This window comes from Pezoporus occidentalis, unplaced genomic scaffold, assembly GCF_034315485.1.
Source record: "Pezoporus occidentalis ecotype Australia unplaced genomic scaffold, CSIRO_AGI_Poc_V1 ctg15, whole genome shotgun sequence".
NCBI classification, from domain to species: Eukaryota; Metazoa; Chordata; class Aves; order Psittaciformes; family Psittacidae; genus Pezoporus; species Pezoporus occidentalis.
In genome coordinates, this window is record NW_026913316.1 from 5,613,023 (window position 1) to 5,626,132 (window position 13,110).

At 35.7% G+C, this 13,110-nt stretch overlaps 2 long non-coding RNA genes across 2 annotated transcripts in view; one reads left to right on the plus strand and one right to left on the minus strand.

Moving 5' to 3' along the window:
• Window positions 1–4,772, plus strand: part of LOC134159638 (uncharacterized) — a 41,179-nt gene extending 36,407 nt beyond the window's left edge. Inside the window, exon 3 of the long non-coding RNA XR_009963225.1 lies at window positions 4,613–4,772. This is a non-coding gene — a long non-coding RNA (uncharacterized LOC134159638). The remainder of the gene's footprint in view (window positions 1–4,612) is intronic.
• Window positions 1–13,110, minus strand: part of LOC134159704 (uncharacterized) — a 558,348-nt gene that overhangs the window by 51,820 nt on the left and 493,418 nt on the right. The gene's annotated exons all lie outside the window — the stretch shown is intronic.

Here is a 13,110-nt window from a genome sequence, read left to right on the forward strand (position 1 = left end):
GGAATAATACAGCATGCAAGTTTCCCATTATGATGTGTAAATAAAAGAATAAATAAGACAAAAGCTTGCTTATAATTTCACACACACTACTAATACTGAATAATTGTTATATAACAACATCTTTCTTTGCACAGTTTTCATTTGTTATGCTTTAATTATTAGGAGTGCTTAGTGAGCTGAATCCAGAACTTGTAAGTTTTATGCAGAAAGAAAACACTTAGCAAAGGCACTGCTTTTCATCCTGTTTTCCTAAGAGATTTGCACTGTACCATTTAAATTGCAATTGAAAGGCAAAAGAGGAAACAGTGGAATAAAGTTGCAGGATTGTTATGTATAGTAGAAGGAAGAGGAATGGCAGAATAGCTTCTGCTGCAGAAAAAAACCTGTTAGCAACCTGAATATTTCATGATTAGAAACTGTGTTTTGGTCCAGTAAGAGTCAGAAGGTCAGAATAAGTTTGGTACAGCTGCATCTACCTTTACTTAAAAATCAGAATGAAAACAATTTATTAAAGGCAAACACCCCATGGTGGAAGAGGGAATGTTCTTGGCTATCCATACATATATAAGTTTGGGGTTTGTTTTGGGTTGATTGGTTTTGGGTTTATTTTTTCACCTTGTTTCTTTTCTGTGGGGAAAATTGTGAAGCTAATGCTACTACTGTAAGTGGTAGCTACACATTCTTATGGAAAGGTATTGGCACACAGACGCATTATTTTATGCTGTTGTCTGGATTCTCTGTCAGTGGACTTTTGTGCAAGTGTAGTAATTTGTGTTGGTTGTTTCTAGTCTTATTAGTATTCATTCTGAACAGAAGCCTTGGCTCTTCTTTAACTCCCACTGCCTGATAATTCATCATAATTTGGCTCCGAATCACTTTGGCATAATGGACCAAAGTTATCTTTGCACTTCTGTTGAAGCCTGCATAGTAAGCATAGGGTAGGCTTGGTCAAGAATACTACCATTAATATAAAAATAAACTAAGTCTTGCCATATTAAGCAACCAGAAAGCTAGAATAGGTTGTGGTGGCTTTCACTGCAACAAGATGAATACAGTATTGTTGGAAAGCTTCAGGTGTGTAAGTACAGACAACGTATCTGAGAAAATAGCAACCACTTGAAAGGAATGTAATTATTTCTAAAACACAGCAGCTTAGTATTACAGGAGCTGCCTTTTTGTTATGTTTTAGAATTCAGATTAAAATCTCTGATGTGATCATTTTGCACAGAGCAATGTGTTATGCTCATTGTGTGCTGAGATACAAATTTTATTAAGTATGGTTATGTGTAAAATGGAAGTGGTAATTCTTTTACAGATACTGCTTTCTTTTAAAAGCTGAATAGTCACCCATATCTTTGATATGTAGCTAGTTACTGTATGGTCTCTGCGTGTGATGGTGATCCATTTCGATCTTATAGAACACTGGGTATGATTCTGGAACCATGAACTAAGTACAGTGAAAATGAATGTAGTTTTTATTTTTATTTGCTCTGTAAACAGGATCTGCAGTTTCCAAGACTAAATTCATCTTCTGTAAGCTAGATATGTCTACTAACCATAGATTAGTAGCTTCCTCAAAAAAGGGGGGTTATCTGTGTTTGAATGCTATATATGTTCAGGTTTGTTTGCCTTATTCTAGAACAAAATCTGTCTAGTTTTTATATACAAATGTTACATGAACTATCAAAGATCATGAATGAACGGCACAGCTTTGTGAATTATTGTGCCTCATCTGAGCTGGAGTAACTGTTCATGAATGCAGCCTCAACTGTACTTATGGCAGCAGGTAATGCTGTAAAGTGTATTAGATTAAACCTTTCATTAATATGATTAAGTTGTAATGGCTTAACAGGTTTCCTCCATTCAGCTAACCTTTGCTGTCTATTAGTTGGGTGCATGCTTTGCCTGTCAAATGGAGAGATAATGCAGTTTAGTTTCAGATTTGAGCTAAGACATGTTATCTCACATTTAGTTCTTACATTGAAGATTAAGCTAAAATGTGTTATCTTGTAATTGAACTGGGCTAAAAGCATGCAGGCAGATGGCTACTTCAGCTTGGCGGCATAATGCATTAAGATCATGATAACTTACTTGTGTCTGAGCCAGGAGTGCTCTCTCTATTAGTTCTACTGCTGTTGCAGGGAAAAAGAAAAAGGAAAAAAGGCAGGTTGTGAAATTGGAACAGCAGAACAGCAGGTAGGACAGTTGTGTGGCAGCACTTCGCACACAAATGGTATAACGGGGCTTTCCAGAAATGGCATATTTCTCTGTACAGAGCTCCAAGGCGACCTCTTCCCTTAAACTTGTCTTCTTTGCATTTCAGAGATATTATTGTTGTTGTCATTATTATAATTATTTTAAGGGAGGTGGGAGGGATATATGGGGCAGTTATAATAATTATGCTGCCTTTCTAGGGTACCCTCTCAAAGGAATATATCAAAATGTTGTGCGGAGAACAGGCGGTTTAAAAGCCTTGAAGGAATGGAACTGGAGAGTCTAGTAATGAAAGAACTGAAGGAAAGTGATAGTCTTCATTTAGCTGCATCTCAGGACTGCCAATTTCTGAAACAGCAGTAAGCTTGCAATATATGCAGATACTTGCCTGAGCCTCAGGATACATTTTTATCATTAATAATCTTAGTGCCTAGCCAAGAATATTCTGCCAACATTTGCTACATTTGAAAGCTCAACTCAAGGTGTTTCTCCTCTAATAAAGGAACAATATCCTTAACCAGCTGACCTACCTGAAGAGGTTTTTAGAAAATTTGTCCTTTTCTCCACTTCACTCCTGACTCCTTAGTGCAAAAGAATAAAAGAAATAATATCACAACCCCAAACTTTTAATTTCTAAAAACGTTATATGTTTTCTTGAAGGCTAATTCAAGTGTTTCTTACTCTTTTGGCTCCTTGGCTATGCTGCATCTCCCATGAGATGCTGATTTCTTCTCAGGCGGGAGTTACAGACAGATATTCCAGATGGAAAGCCTAGAATGTGAATGTAAATAGGATCACAGCTATTTTTGTTTTGACAATCGCTCTTCTGTTGTTACAGTTTATGCTGAAAGAAAACCGAAGGCAAGTGACATCTTTCAGAAGCCCTAGCTCAACTTTAGCATCATGTTACCAGGTATTAAAGGCATCATCTAATAGCTAGACCAGTGTTAAATGTGTCTCTCTAATCTTTGCCTATAACTGGCACCAGTGCTAATTTGGTAATATTGAGTAAGTTGGTCTCTTTCTGACATATAGAAAAGTGACAAATCAAAACCCCACGACAATACATTATTTTTATTTTTTTTAAATGAATATTAACTGAAGCAATTAGGAGTACTGGGAGAAAAAATGGTAGTGCCAAGAATTTCTTATAAATTTAATCAATTTTGGAAGGTAATGCTTGCTGCGGATGAAATTAAGGAACTTTGAGATTCCCTTTTATGTTATTAAATATTCCTAGTGCAAATAAGAACAAATTTCTGTTTTCCATAAAAGCTGCTATGCTGTAATCATACATGGAGAGTATGTGCTAGGGTTGCTTCAAAATGAATAAGATTAAAGCCTACTATTTAAAGTGGAGACATGAGATAATGTACATTAGTACATTTATAAATTCAAGTCATTTGTATGTTCCTTTCCTGAAGGACTCAAAGGTGGGAATCAATTTCTCTGCACAAAATAGGCTTTCCTACAAAAAATAGCATATGAACTGTAGTAGTATTTATGTATTTTATTCTATTCTCCACCCCCTCTACTTTTGTTTCAGAACAGCCTATCTTTTGGTGATGTGGTAGAGTACTTGCAAGCACATATAAACCTATGAGAAGGTCAATGATGTGTACAATAGTTTCCATGAACCTTCAAGGAAATTCTGTAGGGATGTTTCTTTTGGAAGTAATGAGTTGCTTCAGATAAGGGTAATGTGAAGGATGCTTGAAAAGGTGCCATTTATTGTCATGTCTTTGCCAATGTCTTTTAGCGTTCAAAATCTTCATTGAAATCTTCACTGAATAGAGCTCATATGCATTTATTTCTGTTACTTAACTTCGAAAAAACAGTCTGATCTTTTTGCTGGTAGAACCTTTGTGGATATTTCAGGCATTTTCATGTTTTGGGCTTTTTTTTTTTTTTTTTTTTTACATTGCAATATCTAGAGAAATCTGTCTTATACTGAAGAAATACAGCAATTTCCAAGGATTCTGAAGTAGTCAGTCAACCATAAGTATACAGTAACCAAAATCAACAAACCATACAGCAACACTAAGAAACAAGTCAAGTGACTTCTGAAAACAAAAATCAAGTATTATGAGAAAGAGTAATCATTGTACAGGTCCAGGGTCCTCCATTTTGAAAATAAAAGAAAAAATCAAAACACAAAAACCAAAAAACATAAAACTGAATAGCCATGTATAAACAGTTACTTGTAAATATCCTGAATATCAGTCAACTGATTTCATCCTCATTAAGAGGTAAAGCTATCTTTAGGTGGTATCTTTATGTATCTTTAGATTAGTTTACTCTTACCTGGGCCTTTCTAGCAAGCATATATATATTCTCTTACTTCTGCCACTTCATGTATCAAAGAAACAAAATCTTGTTTTGTCTTTCTTTTTCCCAGACAACATATATAGAGAAAAGATTACTGCTTTCCTATTGAAAATGCTTGAAAATGAAGAATGAGCTACTTATTGTCGAGTATCCAAGGCAGGGCAAATGACTCATATTGGGATCAGACATACAGACGTGCCATGAAGCCATCTTTTTCACCATCACATCCCTTTCTTCCTTAATTAAACTTCAATTTTTATGAAATGTAAGCTGAAAATTCTCATGGGGTCTTTGACACCATGTTTTCCTCCTGTCATCTGCTGATCACCAGTTGTACCAAGAGACCAACAGTTACGTTAAATGGCTGTTGGCTGAGAAACAGTGTCTTTGCTTTTAGGGTGTGTCTGTGTTTACACACACACATAGAAGACAATTAAATCCACTATAATGCTGCAGTACTGCTGCACTCATTTCTTCTAGATCTAAATAAAACATGATCAATATATAAATAACTTTAGCTACATGGTCAATATAGACATAACATAGGGAGAGCACCTTTTGTTGAGCTACTTCATTGGAGATTGTATAATTGAGAAACACTCAAATTCAGATGTGATCTTGGTTATCAGTTTAAATTCTAAATTCATTATCTGAAATTTAAATTATTTGAAAGACAACAGGTATCCAAGGAAGGAAGATAGTTCTGGACAGTTTATTGGTGGTTTGAAGCCATGAATAATTCAGGACCTACATATCTGTAAATGACATGCCATGAACTAAATTGCTACAAATTGCAAGAGTATGAGAATGATATAATAGCACGTAAATTTGATACTCATCTACAAAGGTTGGTTGTTTGTCAAACTGTTTGTGGGTTTGCAGCTGACCTTTAAAAACTCGAGGATGAATCAAACTAATAGCTGAACAATGAAAATCTTTCAACAAGTGACTATAATAAATCTTCCCATTTTGAGAGGGAGGCAAGTATAATATATAAAACTAAAGACAAGCTTTAATAGACACACACAACATAGGGAATTAATTCTGAATATAGAAAGATTAATTATAGCTATGGTCACATTGAATTTTGAAGATGTATGAATGCATTGAGGATTCAGGATTTCCCCCCTCTACTTTTAACGGTATCTTTGAAACAGTTCAATGTGAAAATTATCTTTGTGAAGCAGGGAACTTGGAAATTCTGTTCCTTTACATTTCAAAACCATGTCTTAGTCATGATAATTATGCTGCAATCTGCGGAACAACTAAATTTTTGTAGCTGTAGTTGAACTGGGGGGGGTAGGATGAAGAACTGATTGAAAAATAGCAATTCCAATTGTGAATTTTTGACAGCTGTTTTTTAGGACATTGTAAATGAGGATGAAATGCAGACTGTAAAATATTTAGGGCAAGGATGTTGGTTTTTTTGCTCAGTGCAAAGCCAACACATCATAGTTAGGGTTGGAAAGGATCTTAAGATCATCTAGTTCCAACCCCCTTGCCATAGGCAGGGACACTTCCCAGTAGACCATGCTGCCGAAGGCTCTGTCCAACCTGGCCTTTAATATATGTCAAGATTGGCTAATGACTGGAGTTCTTCAATGCAAAGGTTAGAAAACACCAGTCTTGAAGCTAGTGTCTGGATGCCTCCTGATCTTGAGGTGCTTCTGTGCTTATAAATATCAGCTTAATGTGGTAGGATGCTTATTGTGGTTTTTAACTTCAGTATACACACAACCCTTTGCATTTCCATTTGGCAGGCTGGAGTGATATAATTTTAAGTATCTATGCAATATTTATGACTACACAGCAAAAGGAATGCTATTACTATAACGAGTAAACCCCACAATCAAACCCAAACATTAAGTAGGATTATTAAAAAATGAAAGACAGTTGGTGACTTAGAAAGTAGTCTTCCACTTTAAATGTAAATTGTGGAATTTATTTCTCTCTAGCTGCCAACTGAACAACATGTGCTCTGTGTGCTGCTTACAAATGGTAATCTTTCCTGAACAAGTTGCTTGCTTTTCTGCTGAAGTTCAGGATTGATTGTGACAGCAAGAGAAAATCAAAAGTAGCCATGCATATGATTTTCTGTGTATTCAGAAAGGACCATGTTTAAAGTATCAACAAGGAAAGTTAAATTTAGGCACAACATCACGTTTCTGACTGATGTGGTATCACACTTAATCCATCTGCCTCTGAACTACAGGTTGCATTTTGTGTTGTGCTTAGTTAAAATTATTGTGCTAAATCAAAACTCAATTTTCAGTGAGGTACATCCAGCCAAACAGCAAGCATAATCATGTTTAAATTGGGACTATAAAACAAAGTTCTTGCAAAATGTGAAGCTGGGCAGAAATAATTTGGCTTTGTCCTTCAGAAACTCTGGCTATGAGAGCTGAGCTGTTTGAGCATTTTGAGCAAACACCAGTGAGTTAAGTTCTCCCTCAGTGTCACAGAGTGGTTTTATCCTGTTCAGAATTGAACAGAGTCTGGTAGCATTTATGAACTTACTGCTTTTCAGGCTTACTGGGACACCAAATATAAAATGAAACTAACTGAGCATCTAGTACAAAGAGGATTTGTAGAGTGTAGGTGAAGCTCTATCATGTGTGACTGTGCCTGCCTCCCCCATAGGTAATAGGTATATATATTTGTATGGTTTATTGATGCTTAAAAGGCTGTCAAATTACAAGAAGTGTTAAATTTAATGCCTAGATATAATATTGCAAAGGGGATTTTCCTGACACTATGGTTATTTTCTTATCACACAAGACAGTTTAGTAACTGTAATGCTTTCATTTTAGACTGTCATGCAATATATGAATACATTAATCTTTCAGTAAAATTAAAATTAATGCAGTAAAGGTTTTTTTCACTTATGATAGAAATTCACATAAAAAGGTGCATGCTGTGCTTACACCTTGTATAGTACTGCAAGCTTAGGAAGGCAGTGCTAACGCAGTAAATTATTACTCAGTGTGGATCACCTTGGAATGGTAAAGTGGTGCTGACCTACATGGAAAACACAACTTTGACTAAAAAGAATGGCAAAGTAAGTAGTCATAACAGTGAAATATTTGGGTAAACAGATTTTTTTTTTGCCACTTTAATATACTGTCATATGAAATCTTTTCTTCTTGTTTCTGCAGTAAGACTTGGACAAGATGATGTTTAGGTATAGCATGGTTTTCTCCTTAGTTGTGCCTAGACCTTAATCTAGCTTCTCCTTCCGTCTTGCAGAACTGTTCTGTCAAAACTACTGAAGGACTTAGAATGAGCAAAGCTACTGGCTGCTCAGGTTAGCCAGGCAGGCTGTTGTCTGCTAACTATGCCATTAACTACTGTTGGCCACAGTATCCAAATGACTTGGTGCCCATTCCAGAAGGATTGTTCAAAAACAAGTATTTTGGGAAGTGAGAACTGTATGAGTTATGCTGATAAAAGAGTGATACTACTGCAGTGTCATTTGGCTTTACAGAAAGTATAGCGTACTTCAGCATTTCTGCAGGAGCATGGGAATACTATTATAATTGCTTTGTGTATGGATGCAATGTGCCTTGTGCTCAAGAAAACAGTGGTTCTTAGCATAACAAGTGTCTCCAGTGGAAAAAGTGTGGCTTTTAAAAAGAGAGCTTGCATAATGTCGCAATGAGGTGAATTTTAAGTTGCTTCTTTCTGTTTTTAAACCGACACTGTCTGTTTTTTTTATGCTTAACTATTGCTTCATTTTCATTTAAAAAAGTTCACTTCAAAACCTTCTGCTTTCAAAACTTGTGGGCTACAACTTAATGCCACAAGAAGATGGAAGTACAATAAAAAATTATACTTAATAATTCAGAACAAGGTTACTATGTTGTTGTTTCTTTTTTTTTTCTTTTGTTAAATGAGGCTTTAATAACTGTTTTGGAGCCTATATGTGAATATTTTGATGTGGTGGTTAGATGGTTCAGAAAAGATTATATTTCTGTCTTCATATCACAAAGTATAGGGTTTTGCCTGAAATAATAAGAGAGAAATATGCCTTAGCAGTTACTTACATATCAAACTTCCTTGAAGTCCTAACTGAGTAGTGTTATAAGTTTTTAAGATCTTGTAACAGCAAAGAAATAGTGCCTCCGAAGCAGGCTAATAGCATTTGCTCTTGACTTTCAGATGAATGACAATGTGCTTAATTGGGAGAGCATCCTAAAATAGCTTCCCAGGGTGATAGTAATGCTAATCAATCACTATGTTTCTGTCTTTCTCATATAAGCTGAAAAATGTCAGGGTGTTGTTGATCATCTAAAAGTGGGAGAACTAGAAGAGAGGACTAGCACTAATTAAAATACCTAGCCACACCTGATCATGTTAGTGACAGGCTGTCTAAGCCTTCTTGCTTAAGACATCCTTAGAATTTATGCAGATAGCTGATTTAAGTTGCTTCTGGTACTATGGAACCTGATGCATTACAACTGTGAAGATCCACTGAAACTATGGAAAGGTGAGCTGAGCTGAAACACTGCTGGAGAGTCAGACCAGAGGCTTTGTTTTCAAAGAGTTTCATTTTCTTACTATCTTGATATATGCTCTTTAAATTAAGCCTCATAGATTAATACTGTTCTCTCAGGACTTTGAAGAATTTTCTGAATTTTACTATAAAGACAATGGCTGGGAATTAAGGAAGAGGTTTTTATATGATGAAACTATAACTTTATCATGCTCATCTATGGAATTGTTAGAAAAACTCCTCACATCCTGCAGTGTTAGCAAATGCCATGAATTCGGTCTTAAACCTGAAGTTTCCGGGTAGCAGTACTCAATGATGGGACAGTGCTAGAAGATGCTGATGGGGGTGCTGGAAGCAGCTGTACAGTACTCAGAACTAGGTGGGAGACCTACAGCTGCCCCGGTGTAATGTTCTGGCTTGGAAATAGAGAATAGTTCAGTGACAGCCAGACTATTGATCAACTGGACCTCACTATACCAAAGAAAGATGCTGTCCCTCTAATTTTACGTGTGTGAAGGTTTCACCATCCTGGGTAGGCTCTAAACAATTGGACTGGCTTAAAGAGCTCTTTTTGTGAAATAAGTGGGAAAGATTTGAAACTCATTCTGAATATGGTAATTGTGTAATAAAAAAAAGATGACTTAGCAGAATTTTTTTTTTGTGTCATTATGATTATTCTTCTACCCCCTGTTGCATCTGGACTTGCCCTCTGCCCCCTTCCCTCCCATATTTCCTATCCTTTGTACATCATCAAAACAGTAGAAATAACTATATCCTATTAAATCCCCAAATTCATATGCTATCATCTGTCTGGCAGTGTTGCCATTGGAGAGTATGGGTTGTAGATGAGCTCGTGCAAGTGCTTATTTTGTGAACAGAATCAATAGTTCTCTTTATTTCCATTATTTTATCTTACAAACATTGGATTCTGACTTATTCACTATATTATATCTGGGATAACCATCCAGAAAATTTAAATGCCTTATTTTCAGGACTTCTTTTGCTTTAAACTGCTGTTGCTTCATCAGTAATCTCATTCCTACCATATTCTTTTGTATAATAGGTATAGAAATCACTTATATAAATATTCTAGGTGCATAGTGACATTTGTAATTATCAAAGTAATGTTCCTAGTAACTAAAGAGATGAAAAACCAAATGCTTTTGAGTTGTTGGGGCTTTTCTTACTCTTAAATACATTTGCTTTCCTTGCGGTAGTCCACTGATACCAAGAATTTATTATTGCAGAAAAACAATTAAAAAAATGTGTGTTTAAAGACAAGAAATGATACATTGGCTCAGCTTTGCTTACCATGGTGGATGAATCCATGTTTTTGGAATTCAAACACCATATATGAGCAACCATTCTCCGTGAATGACTTGGTCATGGTACAAAGTTTCTTGACTCATATGCCTATATGTGGGTTTCCATGAGCAATATGCAATAGCAGAGCAAAAAAAGTTGAATTGTAAGATCTCAGTCTGACCCATATAATGCATAAGGTCTTAATAAGATTAAATGAAAATGCAGAGACTTCTTGTAGGAAGCCTGTGTTCCTAAAGTGTCATTTAATGGCTTTCTAATGCCTTGAAGGCACTGTCACCTCCTAGGAATAAACTTCCATTTCATGTTATAATTTGTTTCTTATAAAACAGTGGTTTTTTTTTTTTTTAAAAAACATCATTTTGAGGTGATAAAGGCTTCACTTCAAGTATATCCTGTAGCAACAGCCCTGTAAGAAGCATTTGAACTTGCAATGAATATCAAATCATTCTGGAAACCACTGAGCTCCAGAAGTATGCCATGGCTGGCTTGTATTTAAGGTGTGTTCAGGACGCATGGCTATTCTGCTGTGCTGCTTTAATGTTACTGTTAACTTCTAAAGTAAATAATGTCTTTATCTTTCTCCATGTATTCACCAGGGTGTTGTGCTGTGTCTAGTTTATAGAATTTGGCTTTACTACTTCCATTCATCTTCCACTTGTCATGGGATGTCTAGTACAAGGGTAATTGATAAAGAAGTGTGAATTCAACTGAGTAAGATATATAGAGTGACCATGCTTTGAAAAATGTGTACAATGTTTCTTGTTAATAATAAATATATTTAAAGAATGGTTTGTCACTCTGGATGATGGATGACGTTTCTCAGTTGGTGCTGTGAGGAAGGTTACTACAGCTATGAGCTATGACTGAGTGGACAAGACTGTAAACTGTAATGGAATTTTAAAATGGCAAAGGTTTTTATCTCTTTTACATATTGACTCTCAGTTTCTGAGAGGAGAAAAAACTTGTGGATTATCGCATTACATGTCAGTCAGAGTTAAAACTGTCTCCACAGACAGTAGAAATTGTGTGGTAACTGGAAGAAGCATGCCTTCCCCTAAACAAATAAGCTACACTTGATTTTTTTTTTTTTTTTCCCTTTAGGAAGGGCTTTCAAAGACATGATGCTCCATATAATAACATGACTGTAATCTCTTCTCTGAGCATTTATTGCTTCTTAGCAGAAAAGTTCTATCTGAAAGAGGTCAATTGTCTTTCAATAACAGACAAAACTAGAAATTCGTATCTTTGTATATTTGTTTCTAATGGACTGGTGAAATATGTAGAATGGATGTTGGATGTTAGAGTATGCTATGAAGAAATACATAAGGATATAAACACCCAAAGTATGCAATCTGAACAAGTCAGGTTCATAGAAAGAATACATAGTATTCTTTCTTAAATGCTGTTATTTGACTTTGTAAAATAGCATTAAAGTCTTGCAGTTGTTTCACTTCTTACTTTTTGTAGCTGCTTTGAAAACTTTGTGGTATGCCTTTTGCATACCAGTTTCTTAGCAATTATTGTCACAGATCTGAGTACGTTCTGGACTTCTTGGTTTGCATGTTAAAGCTTATAGGGTTGGGTTTGGTGGGTTTTTCTTATTTAGTTTTCAAATTCATGGATCTCTACCATGCCATCTATGAACAAAAACATCTGTGAATGAAAACAAGAAGAAATCCATGCCCATAAGTACAGTTGTGAAATAAAGATTATGATTTCTTTTTAACTCTAGAGTCTACAGAAAACTGAGTTCATAAAAAAAACCCAAAACAAACAAAAAAAACCCAACCTAACAATGCATCCCCCCCTCCAAAAAAAAACCCCACAACCCCTAATGAAAAACAAAACCAAAAAAATCCCAACACTGATGTTTTTAAGGCTGAGATAGTCTATGCTATGCTCAACAACACTGCAGCTAAAAAGCAGTAATGAACTCTTTTGCCAAAGTTATAGACTCTGGTAAGAGGTGCTCTTAAGATGTGCATTGCTGTTTCTATTGCAAGCCGGCATTCGGCTGTTACTGAGATAGAAAGCAAACTTGTTCTGAGCTAAATGATTGTCTAACAGCTTTAGTTACCCCCAAAGATGATATTACAACACCACACTTGGAAATGCTATTCCAATGTTTAATTGTTCAGCTAATGGGTTTTCTTAGTTAACCTAAATTTCCCTTGTTCCAATTTAAACTAATTTTTTTCTTTCCTTTGTATTCTAGACTGGAAGAAGATGTCATTTACATTCTCTTGCAAAGATGTATTAAACATTTCCTTTTTCAGGTGGTGATGTATATTCTATCTCCTTACAGATATATCCCCGAAATCCTTTCAACAGTCTTGTGCCACTGTGTTAAGCCCTCTTCAACTACTTTTCTTTGAGTTGTAACACCTCAAAGTGGACGTTACTGTTCTGGTAGCTTTGTTAATGGCTGGTATAAATGAAAGACTAACTTAGGTGTTCTCTGTGCAATTTTTCACTTTGCGTATCCTGTCATATTGATTGACTTTTTCAGGCTAATGACATGTTTCTTAGATTTATCTTGGGATCCATTATAACCTTTGATCCTAAAGGACTTTCACCTAGCCAGTTGTACTGAGTTACTGTTATCAAAATAAAACTGAAGACACGGAGCTAACCTTTGGTCTTCTCAAGGGTGCTTGTTCTACAGTAGTTTATACTCAGCTAAAATAACAAAGCAGATTGATGTTGAAGTTACCTAGAGTGATTCTGGGTTTGAAATAGAAGGCCAGTAC